The sequence below is a fragment of the Equus asinus genome, chromosome 16, assembly GCF_041296235.1.
Source record: "Equus asinus isolate D_3611 breed Donkey chromosome 16, EquAss-T2T_v2, whole genome shotgun sequence".
In the NCBI taxonomy this organism is placed as follows: domain Eukaryota; kingdom Metazoa; phylum Chordata; class Mammalia; order Perissodactyla; family Equidae; genus Equus; species Equus asinus.
The window spans coordinates 25,934,413-25,946,771 of NC_091805.1; the positions used below are offsets into that span (position 1 = coordinate 25,934,413).

Sequence of the window (12,359 nt, forward strand, 5' to 3'; positions counted from 1 at the left end):
CTTCAAGGACCAGGAGTATGCTTTATCGATATATGTGTTTCAGCACCCAGCATGATGCTTGACTCACAGTTAATAAGTACTCAGTAAATATTGTTATTATTTATAATGTATAAAAATAAAATTTTGTTGAATGCATGCGTGTATGACAATGGCCAGGAGAACAAATAATAAAAAGGACTGATGGTAGGTATTAATTCATAAATTAATAACCATCAGCTCATCACTGCACAAGACAGTGGGAGAGACTGAAGAAACACAAGACAGAGTCTAGGTCTCAGTTGGGAGAGTCAAAAGAAACACATGTAAAATAGCAGGGGAAACACAAAACAATATATGATTATATCTTACAGTGAATGGTTCAGAGTAGCAGAGGTGGGTATCAGAGCTTGGCACTTTAAGTTCTCACCCAACAGAATTACCCCAAACCAATGTTTAAAAGTCAAATAGCTGTCAGAATCCATTTTCTGGGTTGTTCCTGACCCCAGTTTGCACCCACACCTTGTTCCACTTTGCCTGCTGTCTGAACAGCCAGCCCCTCTCTTATCTCCCCAATTCCCATACTCCTTCCTGCTTTTGCCCTTGGATTCTCTGCTCCGCCAGCCCCGACCCCCCTTGCCACTCCTAGCCTGTGACTTCTCGCCTCCTTCCCCGCTGCCCTTGCTCTGACTGACACCTAACAGGTGCCCTCCCTGGCATGACCTTAGAACCCTTGCTCATGCACCAGGGCTGACCTGGAGGGCTTGGCCCAGTGGCCTAGGTTTTCTGTGAGAACCAAAGTAGTTAGGGAAGATCCTTGAAGGAGGAGCTGCCACACCCTCCAGCCTCTACACAAAGAAATGTTCTGCCTCAAGCCCCGTGTTTGCAGTTGTGGTGTCACAACTGCTGAACCTCACCCACTCTGCACTTCCTCTCACCATTCTTTTATCCTTCTCCGTCCAATGATTCTGCCTGCTGTCTACAGCTTCATGCCAGTGTTGCTTTTCTGATGCCCAATTCCATTTCCCTTGGCTTCTGATCCTAATTTGCCTCTGGAAACTTCTGAACGTCTCCTTGCCTCCTTGGTGCAGCCTAGTGCTAGAGCACTCTGGAGACAGTTGCCTTGGGGTTTAACCAGGCTCCTGGCACCACACTGCTGTTTTACGTCGTCCCTGGGCACTTTCCCACCATCTATGCAGGTATCCTGAAAAGTAGGAGGATTCATGAGAGGCAGGTCTTAAAGACTGGGTCAGAGTCAGAAGGGCGAATAGGAAAGGTTGGCAGGTAGTGAGAACTACAAAAATTGGGCATGAAGAAAACAGGTTTTTCATGAGATGGGGGCTTTGGATCAGTCTTCTGAGGATTTCGCCCTGGGGCTGGACCCTATTTCAGCGCACTGCTATGTTTAATTAGTGCACCAACTATTTGCTATTAAGGGCCAGCTTGTATGATCATTCTGTTGTATGTACTAATAGAAAATCAACAGGTTTCTAGATTTCCTGTGGCCACACCCTGGAGAACTTGGCAGAGCCAGCAAGTTCTGAGCACATCTTTTGGGACTAAATTGATATGAAGCAAAATGATAGTGTGAGTTAAGTGGCTCTAATTCTGTGAGGACTAGAAAAGCTGTGGACAGCATATGCTCTGTACAGAGCCCTGGGAAAGGAGCATAGTGTGTGGAGTCAAGGAAACAGACTGCTTATGGAGGCTGCAACAGTCAGCTCTCTCTGGGCTACCCTATGACAAACAACCTCAAACTCTCAGTGGCTACAGTAGCAAATGTTGCTTTCTTGCTCGTGTTATATGTCGTCTCATATGAACAGGAGATGGGACTGCCTCCTCCTATAAGTCCCCGTTGCCCTAGGATCAGCCTCCATGCTGGTTGTAACTCTTCCACATTTTCTTCATCCTAAGATCCAGGCTGAAGGAGCAGCTCCAATCTGGCACATTGCCATTTTCTAGGAAGAGGGAAAAGAAAGATGATGAGAAACCAGAATGGCTCTTTCTCAAAAGTGGTACATGTCATTTTCATTCACATTTCACCGGCCAAAGCAAGTCACATGGCCAAGCCTGAAGTCACTGGGTGGGAAACTATAATTCTCCCACAGAGGAGGACAGCAGGTATTGGGAACAACATCATAGCATCCACAAGGATGGACCTTGAACATCAGACCCACTAGTTTATAGCTAATGCGTCAGGAAACCACTGTAAGTTTCTGAGACAAGCAATGGCACCAGGAAGCTGTATTACAAGGCCATCTGCTTTTCCTGTAAATACAGATTGGAGGGGGCACAGAGTGCTGTGTAAGGACCTCAGCTGGAGACCATTAAATTAGTTCAAGAGTGAGCCAATGGATTTTATAGAGGGAATGGAGAGAAACATTTGGGTAGAATAGTTCTTTAAAGGAAAAATAGGATAATTCACCTGGTTAGATATGGGGGCTGGCAGGGTATGAGTCAAAGATCATCCAAGATTTCTCCTCACTAGCTGGGCTGTGAGGCATTGAAACATGTTATTGAGTTGATGGTAGAGAACATTCTAAAGATTTCTCAGAATGACAGCATATTGACTTTCAAGGATGATTTGCAGCAGCTATGATGTGCCATAAAGAGCAGTGAACTTTGCCTCAAAAATGTGGGCTTGGTTTCTGGGTCAGGCATTTATTAGCTGGGTGGCCATGGGCAAATCCCTTCACTTCTCTGTGCCTTGGTTTTTGCATATGTAAAAATGGAGGTAGTGATACATACCTTACAGGATTGCTTGAGGACTAAGTTTCTCTGAAAATATAATGATTTATAAGGTATGAATATCAGAGTCCTAGCTGGAAGTACCTCCTTAGTCTAACCATCTGATAATTATACTAATTATTTACTGTGCTGCGCTTTTGGGGGCTTAAGGCATTCCACCATTTCATTTTTGAATTCTGTTTAGATGTTTCCTTTCTGAAAACCTGAGAAAGCAGCCAGGTAACACAAACCATGGATCACAAGCTCAAATTCCTAGAGCAGCCGGATAGGCAGTTTAAATGTCGGTTGGGTATAGGAAACGTGAATCACTTTTGTAGGGAATATTAAGAATGGTACCAAGAAATGTTTCTCTGTTTTAGAAAAAACAATAGTGTACACAAAATAATAAAGGGCAATTGTCCCTCTTGGCTTCAGAGCCAGGGACAATGGGGAATGGCCCAGGCGCTTGTGAATTGCAGTGAGAACTAGCTGGAAGGGGGCAGGCTACTCAGTCCCAGGAGGATTTGCTATGCAGGAATTAATCCAGGTTTTCCAGATGTTTCAGTTGTTAAAAGTGCTGGCAATCTGGATATTTATGTGACATTTCCTGATTATTAAATATTGGCAAGTGATTAAAAATTTTTTTTAAGAAAACACTATGCAGTTGAAACATATCTGTAGGCTTTGGGTCTACAGGTTGTCACCCACATATCACACAAAAAGAGAAGAGAGACTCACATAGTTAACTCACAAAATTCTTACTCCATTAGAAGGAGAGAAAAAGAGTAGAGATTTTTAGGAGATCAGGTAAACACTAACGAGGAAAGAAGGAAGAGGAATTATCTATTAGAGCAAAGGAGATAAACTTCAGGGGACATCATAGAATCTTAGGAATGGAAGGAACCTGGTCACCTAGTCTCATGTGTTCAGATTTAGACTCACAGCCTTAGGTCCCCTTGGGCTCAGGTGCTCTACCTGGGCTGAGCAAAGGCTCTGACTTCGAGAATGATCAGGAACAGGAGATGGACTGCTGCCTCCTCCTATACAGCTGCATTGCCCAAGGAGCAGCTCGCATTAGGACAACGCTGACTCTCAGTTTCATGAACACAACCTCTCAGTCTAAATTTTATTTTCAAATCATCTCCAGCCCGCACTGTTTTCAAGAGCTGTCAGATGTAGTTTCAGACAGTGCCCAGACATAATAATCTTTCAAACCAGAATGCTAGAATTTCACCCATGAGTAAGAAAACCCCACACATTGGCTTCTCTCTTCCTGTCCTCCACATTCCTCTCTCCAGCCCAAGCACTGCTCAGCCTCATCTTGACATTTAAGGTTTCTGGCTGTGCTCATCTTCTCTTCCCACAGACAAGAGCTCTGACGAGACATCCTAACAGACTGAGTTCCATGAGGATTTTTAAACAGTCAGCTCACCATTTGGCAACAGCAATTACTCTTTCTTCCTCTTTTCAAATGACCGTACAAATTAGTTTGCTTTGGGGGCTGATTTTGTTTTGTTTTGTTTCAAAGTATTGCCCAATTCCTTTTTTATGGTGCTTTTTCTCAGGATTTTTGTGTCATTTCAACTTTCAATCAACAAAACTATAATTAAGATCCCCGCTTGCTATTTTATGTCACGTCTACGTCCCTTCATTTCACTTAAACCTTTTCTTTTAGCCAGATTAGAAGAGATAGCAACTTTACTACACAATATGACAGTTTTAAAGTAAGTAATATGTTACAAGGAAGTGACTGTTTAATCTGCTGTAACATTCTTTTCACTATTGTGTTACTTTGCTTAAATAGTTTCCTTAATAAGAATATAATTTAGGACTTTGGAATTATTATTTTATAATTTTTTCTGTTCACTCAGGTCAGGTTGTTTTCCTTTTCCTGCTTGCTAAGGGACTAGCAAAAAGGCAATATGTTTTGCTGTTTCTTCTTTGCCACATAAACTACTCGGTGCTGTTCTAGTAAAAGGTCTGAATTTGGAGACTCTGACTATGAACGGCTTTTTCTCAGTTAACAGATACTTAGAGAACAGCATATGAAAAAAATCTCCTCCTCGGAAAAATTTCCCTGAGTTTACGTTGATTAGAAATCTGGAAAAAATTCATTCATTCATTAAACCATAATTACTGAGTGCCTACTATGAGCCAGACACTATTCTAAACACATGGGATAATGAGTGAGCAAGACAAACTCTTTTTTATTGAGTTCATAATAGTTTACATCAGTGTGAGATTTCAGTTGTACATTATTTCTTGACTGTCACCACATAAGTTTTCCCCTTCACCCACAGTGGCCCCCCCATACCCCTTCCCCTGGTAACCACTGAACCGTTTTCTTTGTCCCAGTACTTGTTTATATTCCGCATATGAATGAAATCATATGGTGTTTGTCTTTCTCAGTCTGGCTTATTTTGCTTAGCATAATTCCCTCTAGGTCCTTCCATGTTATTTCAAATGGGATGAATTTGTCTTTTTTTCTGGCTGAGCAGTATTCCATTGTGCGTGTGTATATATATATGCCACATCTTCTTTATCTAGTCATCGGTCAATGGGCCCTTGGGTTGCTTCCATGTCTTGGCTATTGTGAATAGTGCTGCAATGAACATAGGGGTGTATATGTTACTTTGGATTGTTGATTTCAGATTGTTTGGGTAGATGCTCAGTAGTGGGGTAGCTGGGTCATATGGTGGGTCTTATTTTTAGTTTTTTGAGGAATCTCCATACTGTTTTCCATAGTGGTTGCATCAGTTTGCATTCCCACCAGCATGTGTGAGGGTTCCCTTCTCTCCACACCCTCTCCAACATTTATTTTTAGTCTTAGTGATTATAGCCATTTTAACAGGCGTAAGGTGGTATCTTAGTATAGTGGGGATTTTTTTTTTCCAGGAAGATTAGCCCTGAGCTAACATCTGCTGCCAATCCTCCTCTTTTTGCTGAAGAACATCCGTGCCCATCTTCCTCCAGTTTATATGTGGGATGCCTGCCACAGCATGGCCTGCCAAGCGGTGCTATGTCTGCACCCAGGATCTGAACTGGCGAACCCTGGGCCACTGAAGCAGAATGTGTGCACTTAACCCCTGCACCACCAGCCGGCCACCTTAGTGTAGTTTTGATTTGCATTTCCCTGATGATTAGCGATGTTGAACATCTTTTCATGTGTTTATTGGCCATCTGTATATCTTCTTTGGAAAAATGTTCATCTCCTCCACCCACTTTTTGATCGGGTTGTTTGCTTTTTTATTGTTCATTTGCATGAGCTCCTTATATATTATGGAGATTACCCCCTTGTCAGATATATGACTTGCAAATATTTTCCCCCAATTGGTGGGTTGTCTCTTTGTTTTGGTCCTATAAACTGTCTTTTTTTTAAAGGACTTATATTCTAGTAGGGAGAGATCGATATTAAACAAAAAATATATATAATAATCAAATGATAAGTGCTCAGAGGAAAGTAATAAAGCAAGGTAAGAGGAATGAGAGTAGGCAGAGAGTTCCAATTTTAGATATGGTTGTCAGCGTATGCTTCCCTGAGTAAGCAACATTTGGGGCTGGAGGGAATGTAGATCATGTGAGAACCTTGCAAGTCACTGCAAGGACTTTGGTTCTACTCTGAGTAAAATGGGGAGCTATCATAGGGTTTGGGCAAAGGAATGAGATGATTAGACTTACATGTTAAAAGGGTCACTTTGGCTGCTGTTGAGAACAGACTATAGGGAGGGATGGGCCGAGAGTAGAAGCACATAGACTAGTTAAGCAGCTAATGAGTTCATCCAGGAGAGAGGATTGGTCGATGGAACTAAGGTGGAGCAATGGAGGGGTATATTTAGAAGGTAGAGCCAACAGGATTCCCTGATAGTTTCAATGTAGGTTGTGAGAGAGAGAAGAGTCAAGGATGACTCCAAGGCTTTTAACCTAAACAGTTGAAAGGATGGAGTTGCCGTTTACTGAGAGGGGGAAAGCTGTGTGAGTTGCACAGGTTTTGAGGGGAAATCAGGAGTTTGGTTTTGAACTTAAGTTTGAGATATCTATTAGATGTCTAAGTGGGAAAACCAAGTGAGCAGTTAGAAACACAAATTGGAGCTCAGGAGAGAGAACTATGCTGGGGATATAAATGTGGGGTTGTGGGCATAGAGAGGGAATTCAAAGCTATCTGACTGGATGAGCTCCTCAAAGGGAGTCAGTGCATGGTCGTGGAAGGCAAGACAAGGCAGTTCACCAAGGAGAAGGGAGTAGTCAATGGTGTCCAACGCTGCTGAGAAGTCAATTAAGGACCAAGAATTGAGCACCATATTTAGCAAAGTGGAAGTCACCAGATACATTGGGAGCATCAGTTTCAGTGATACATTGAGAGAAAAACCCTGATTAGATTGAGTTGAAGAGAAAACGGGAAGAAAGGATTTAGAGACAGTGGGTTTATACAATTGTTTTGAGATATTTATACAATTCTTTTGAGATGTTTAAATGCAAAGGAGAGAAGAGGAGTGGAGAAAGCAGGGTCAACAGAAATTTTATTCCTTAAGATAGGAAAAGTAATAACATTTTAAAAAAATAGTGCTGGCGTTCACCGAGTAAAGAAGGGAAAATCAATGATATAGAAGACAGGAGACAATTTCTGGAGTTATCATTTGAGATTGGATGAGAGCTGATGCAAAAGTGAAGGGACTGACTTTTGATAAGAGCATGGATAAAGAAGGCAGGGGATATGGGTTCAGATCCTCAAGAGGTTGAATTTGGTGTTTCTTTATGTTTTTTTTTTAATTTCCCCAGTGAAGGGCTATCAATGAAGAAGCACTAGTTTACCTAGATAGGCAACCCTAATTTTATCACTCTATGAATCCATTTTAGAATGCATAAGGCCACTTCTTTCTGCTCATTGTGGTTGATTAAGACATGTACCCTTAGTTTTTCTGGTTTCAATTTCACCATGTTATTTCTAACTATAGCAGTCTGGCAATTTCTCTTCCTCTTTGGACCTTACTTTATGTCAGAACTCATGGAGAGTTACCCCACACACTCTGCCCAGTTCCATTTCCTCCACACTCTTCTCCTCCCTCAACCTGCTCATTTCTAGTCTAGTCTCCAGAATTGTCCAGAATTTCATTTTCCTCAGCTATGAAGAAGGGAGACAATTTGCTTCCTACCTCTAAGGCTGAGAGTTTAAATTAGTCTAAGAAGTGAAAAGGTTTAACCTATCTAAAGAAATAGAAAGAAGAGGAAATTGGGAGGCAGTGCAGAAGAAGAAAGCTGAGAAGACAACTGCTTTACCCTTTGCTTAGGCTGAGCCCCTCTTCTATAAGTGTAAACATATGTATATGAACTCCCAGATGTCACATATTATGTTAGCTCTAGTATTCATAGAGTCACCATAGATTAAGAAATCTGGTCACACTTATAATACATAGATACACTTATAATAGGTAACATTTCCTGAGCAATGTCTATGTTCTAGGCACTTAGCTAAGCCCTTTCCATACATCATTTAATCCTTGGCCTCAAAATAACTTGATATATGTTATTATTATTTCCATTTCAGACCAAGAGAAGTGAGAGAAAAAGAGAGAGGCTCAAATAATTTGAAATCCTGCATCTCTTTAGCTCTTCAGCATTACTGCCACTTTCCAAGCAGACATAGTCTACATTTATCTGTGTACAATTATGCAGGTATATTCAGACTTAGCCCCTTCCCCCCAGGGCTATTTTTCACTTTACAAGGAGTTCATCATGATACTATTCATAAGCTACCCCACTGTATTTGGGACCCATTTATAAACCTTGATCACTGCACAGTATTTCAAAAACACGTATACAGATTATTGAAATTCATATTGCTTACCACATGTTGGGCACTCTACTAGCTGATGAAAAAAGGAACAATGCAAAATCACTCCTCCAAGGGGCTCAGCTTCTTCTCTAGTAGGAAAGTCAATTATTTATTCATTCAATAAGTATTATTGAGTGCCTTATGGCATGCCAAGTGCTATGGTTTAGGTAAACAGAATCACCTCAGAATTACAATACTTGGTAGAAAGAGATGCACATACATTGGCATTTATCTTACATGGTCCTTTTAGACAGTATTGTAAGTGCTTGGACTTCTGGAACCAGGCTGCCTGACTTAAAAGTCTAGCTCTGCCACTTAAAGACTGTGTGATTTTGTGTTACTTATATAACCTCTCCAGGCCTTTGTTTCCTGTCTAAAAAATGAGGATACTAATAGTATCTACCTTAGAGGGCTGCCGTGAGGACTCAAAGTGAATATCTGTAAAGTACTCTGAGCCATCATAGGCATTGCATTAGCTGTTGTTAGTTTGTACAGATTTACCATGTGCTGGAACAGTTGCTGATCCCTGACCACAATAACTCAGCAGAAGACAGTAGGTGCGCTCTAGGTTTTCGTTCCCTAGAACTTCCTTGAAGCCTTATTGCGTTTCCCCCAGCTCATCCTTTCAGACATGTCTCAAGTAGCCTCAGATTCCTTTTCTATCATATTTCCTAACTTTGAATCCAATGTCAAATCAGTCATTGTCTTTTGCTGCCTCCTTCCTGTTTGTTTTCCTTGGGGAATAGGGGAAGCTGACAATTTTTTACATCCTAGACCGTCAGAGTGACCTTTCATTATTTGTCATGGGTAGAGCTTTTACCAATTTTATCTTTAAAAAATTTTTATTATTTTCCTTATTATCAAAGTAATATGTGCTCCACATAAAAACAATTCAAACACACAGCACTTTTTAACAGAAAGTGAACAGCCCAGCTAATCTCACATCCAGACAATCACTGTTAACTGCCTGATATGCATGCTTCCAGGTTTCCCCTAAGCATACATTTAATAACATGTATATTTTATGACAAAAAAAATACAAATAAAAATGGGGTTATGCTATTGATAATGTTCTGCAACTTGCTTTTTTTCACTTACAGATTTTGGACATTCTTCCACATTGGTATCATCTTATTTTTAGTAATGACTGCTTGAGGTTTCCTTCTACAGATCAAGCATAGTTTGCTTAAGTAATTCCCTACTGGGATTTTGTGTTTAGACTTTTACACCATTACACACTTCCTCTATTACAAACAATGCTGCATAAACAAACTTGCACACGTGTAAATATTTCTGAATACATATTTTTTGCAAACATATTCCCAACGTATAAATTCCTAGATGTGCAACTGCCTGATCACAAAGAATACACAGACTTATTTTATCCAAAATTGCCAAATTGTCCTCCAAAGGCAGTCACCCAATTTGCACTCACATTTATAGTGTATGAGATTACCTGTTTCTCCACAGTTGACTATTTTCTGAATATTGCTTTTTTCTTTTCTCAATTTATACCCATCTTGAAATGACATTTCTCTCAAATCTAGAATCATAGTTTAAAACCCAGGGAAGATCAAAACGTGGAACAAAGTGTTTTTACAAACAACAAAACATTCCAAATTAATTATAATAGTGGGATGTTTTCAATCAAAATATCACACCACTAGATGTTGACAGTTGTAAAAGTGTTTTAACCTCCCAGATCGGCAAATCTGGTCCGGGATGAGATCACCCGTCACACAGCCCCCGCCCACACACCTCCTTCTTGGCTGGGTGTGTGGAATAGGAGAGGCTGCTGGCATGAGCGACAGGGCAAGGGAAGTGAGAGAGCAAGAGAAGGTCAGAAGAACTCAAAATCTAGTGTCATCCTGTAAGCAGTCTAGGACAGTCCCTCGAGTGTGCTCTGGACCTCTCTGTTCATACTCTTTCCTGTCAGGCTGCTCATCTTTACTTCCAGCGCCTGGTGAACAAGTGCTCACTATCCAAGAGTCAGTTCTATCACCCCTTCTCTCTGAAGCCTTTCCCGAAACCTTGGAAAACCACTCTCTTTAGTGCCTCGCTACAGCTGCGCCCACACCGTCCTATCTGTAACATTTTGCGCAGCCAGCTTATGAAGACCATTTAGATGCCGAGGGAATGTTGACTGAACATTCAGTGACACGGAGAGATCTTGGGAGAAAAGAGATGAGACTTCCCATTGTTCACACAAACGGGTGGATTCAGATAGAAGGAGAGAGGGATCAAAGTACTGGGGTGGAACCATTGGTCAACAATTCCAAACATCTCTCCTGACTATTTCTCGACCCCTGCTTCTCCCCACCCACGAAAAAGACTGCAAATCTACTTCGATCTTATAACAAAAACCAGAGGGAAAACTATCAGGTTGGAAAACGCCTCCAAGCAGAAGACAATCTTTCATCCGCCTGCGTCAGATACAAGATATTTTTGGCAAAAAGCAGTGGAAAAAAGAGTAGACTCAGATTAAAACAAGAACTTACTGTCTAGTATATTCTAATAACAGAGACCGAACGAACGTGGCCAGGAAGCTCTTCGTGCCGAGATAAAATTGTGTGCGCCCCAAATCCCACGTAAGTACTTTCTCTTTAGGGTTGGAAGCCGCTTAGATTACTTTTACGCAAATTTCCCCCCACCCTATCATTGCATTTCTCCCTAAGTCCTAATATCCGAGTTTTGGTAAAGAGGACAGACTCAGAAGAGGCCACCTTGCCGCGCTCCCCGCTGGCCACAGCGGCTGCCTGGCACCGCGCCCTGCCCAGGTGGCTGTTTGACAGATGAGTGTTTCGGCGACGGCGCTCTGCGGCTGCGGCTCTTCCCCGCCCCACGCACCTGCTAGGCGTCTAGCAGCCTGTCGCCGCCAGTCCCCGACCGTGGGCCCCCTCATTCGCCACACACGCCCCTCTAGTCAGCCCGGCCGGCCGGCTGCGGAAGCGCCCCTACCCTCGGCGGGCGCCACAGGACAACCCAGGGAAAGCGCTCGCAATCACATGGAGGCCCGGGCCCGCGCCATTGGCTGCGGCCGAGCCAGTCGCGGCGCTCGCCGGCTGCGGTTGGTCCCGGAGCTGCAGCGCCTGTACGGGCCCGGAGTCCATGTTACGCTTTGTCTAATTCCCCCCGTTACAGAGTCATGTGCTGCTGCTCCCGTCGCCGCCGCTGCCGCCACCCGTGGTGCCCCGGCTCCTGCGCCGCGCTTCGAGGTGGCAGCCGCGGGCGGGGCCGCGGGAGCAGGGTCCAGGGCGCCGCGCGTCTTCGCCGCCCCGGCGCGTCCCGGTGCAGCCGCCGCCCGCCGCAGGTGATGCCGCCACCTCCCGCTTCAGCCTAAGCCGGGGCTCGGCGGCCAGGCTGCCCGGGCTGCCCCCCAAGGTTGGTGCGCCCCTCTCGGGGCAGGGGCCGGGGGCTGCGCGGGCGGGAGCCGCGCCGGGGTCGAAGCGCGCCCCCCGGCGCCCGCGTCCTGCCCCGCGGCGCCGCGGCCTGAGCCGAGGCTGCAGCCGGGAACTGGGGGCGGGGGATGGGGGGCGCAGGCGGCGAGCGGGGCCGGGCTGGGCTCCCGTCTCTGACCGCCCGGGCCCGGAAGATTGTTCCGCTTTGGGCAATGGGAGCGGCGGGCGCCTCGGCCGCCGGCGGTGGGGCCTCGAGAGGAGCGCGCGGACGGCCTCCCTCCCGCTCGCCCTCGCGCGCGCTCCCCTTCTCGCCTCCCTCCGCCCAGTCGGAAGGGCGGGGAGACCCGGTTAGGGCCCCGCGAGTTCCTCCAGGAGGTGGGTGTTCGGCGTCGGGCCTTGCTGGCCCGGGGCCCAGAAGGTGAGCCCTT

General features: G+C 44.4%; 1 protein-coding gene and 1 long non-coding RNA gene across 7 annotated transcripts in view; one reads left to right on the plus strand and one right to left on the minus strand.

The window, feature by feature from the left end:
• Window positions 1-910: 910 nt before the first annotated feature.
• Window positions 911-11,657, minus strand: LOC106831570 (uncharacterized). Its single transcript, XR_001398200.3, has 2 exons — window positions 11,381-11,657; window positions 911-1,934 (listed from the first exon to the last, which is right to left on the minus strand). It is a non-coding gene; the product is annotated as an uncharacterized lncRNA (long non-coding RNA).
• The window catches only part of LRRC8D (leucine rich repeat containing 8 VRAC subunit D), a 111,052-nt gene continuing 109,014 nt past the window's right edge, over window positions 10,322-12,359 (plus strand). Inside the window, exon 1 of one of the 6 annotated variants that reach the window (XM_070486804.1) lies at window positions 10,322-11,121. The gene's annotated coding sequence lies outside the window, so the exon portion shown is untranslated. Of the gene's footprint in view, window positions 11,122-11,593; window positions 11,915-12,231; window positions 12,350-12,359 lie in introns of those variants that run through there. The other 5 variants (XM_070486799.1, XM_044748962.2, XM_070486801.1 and 2 more) reach the window with 5 other exon arrangements.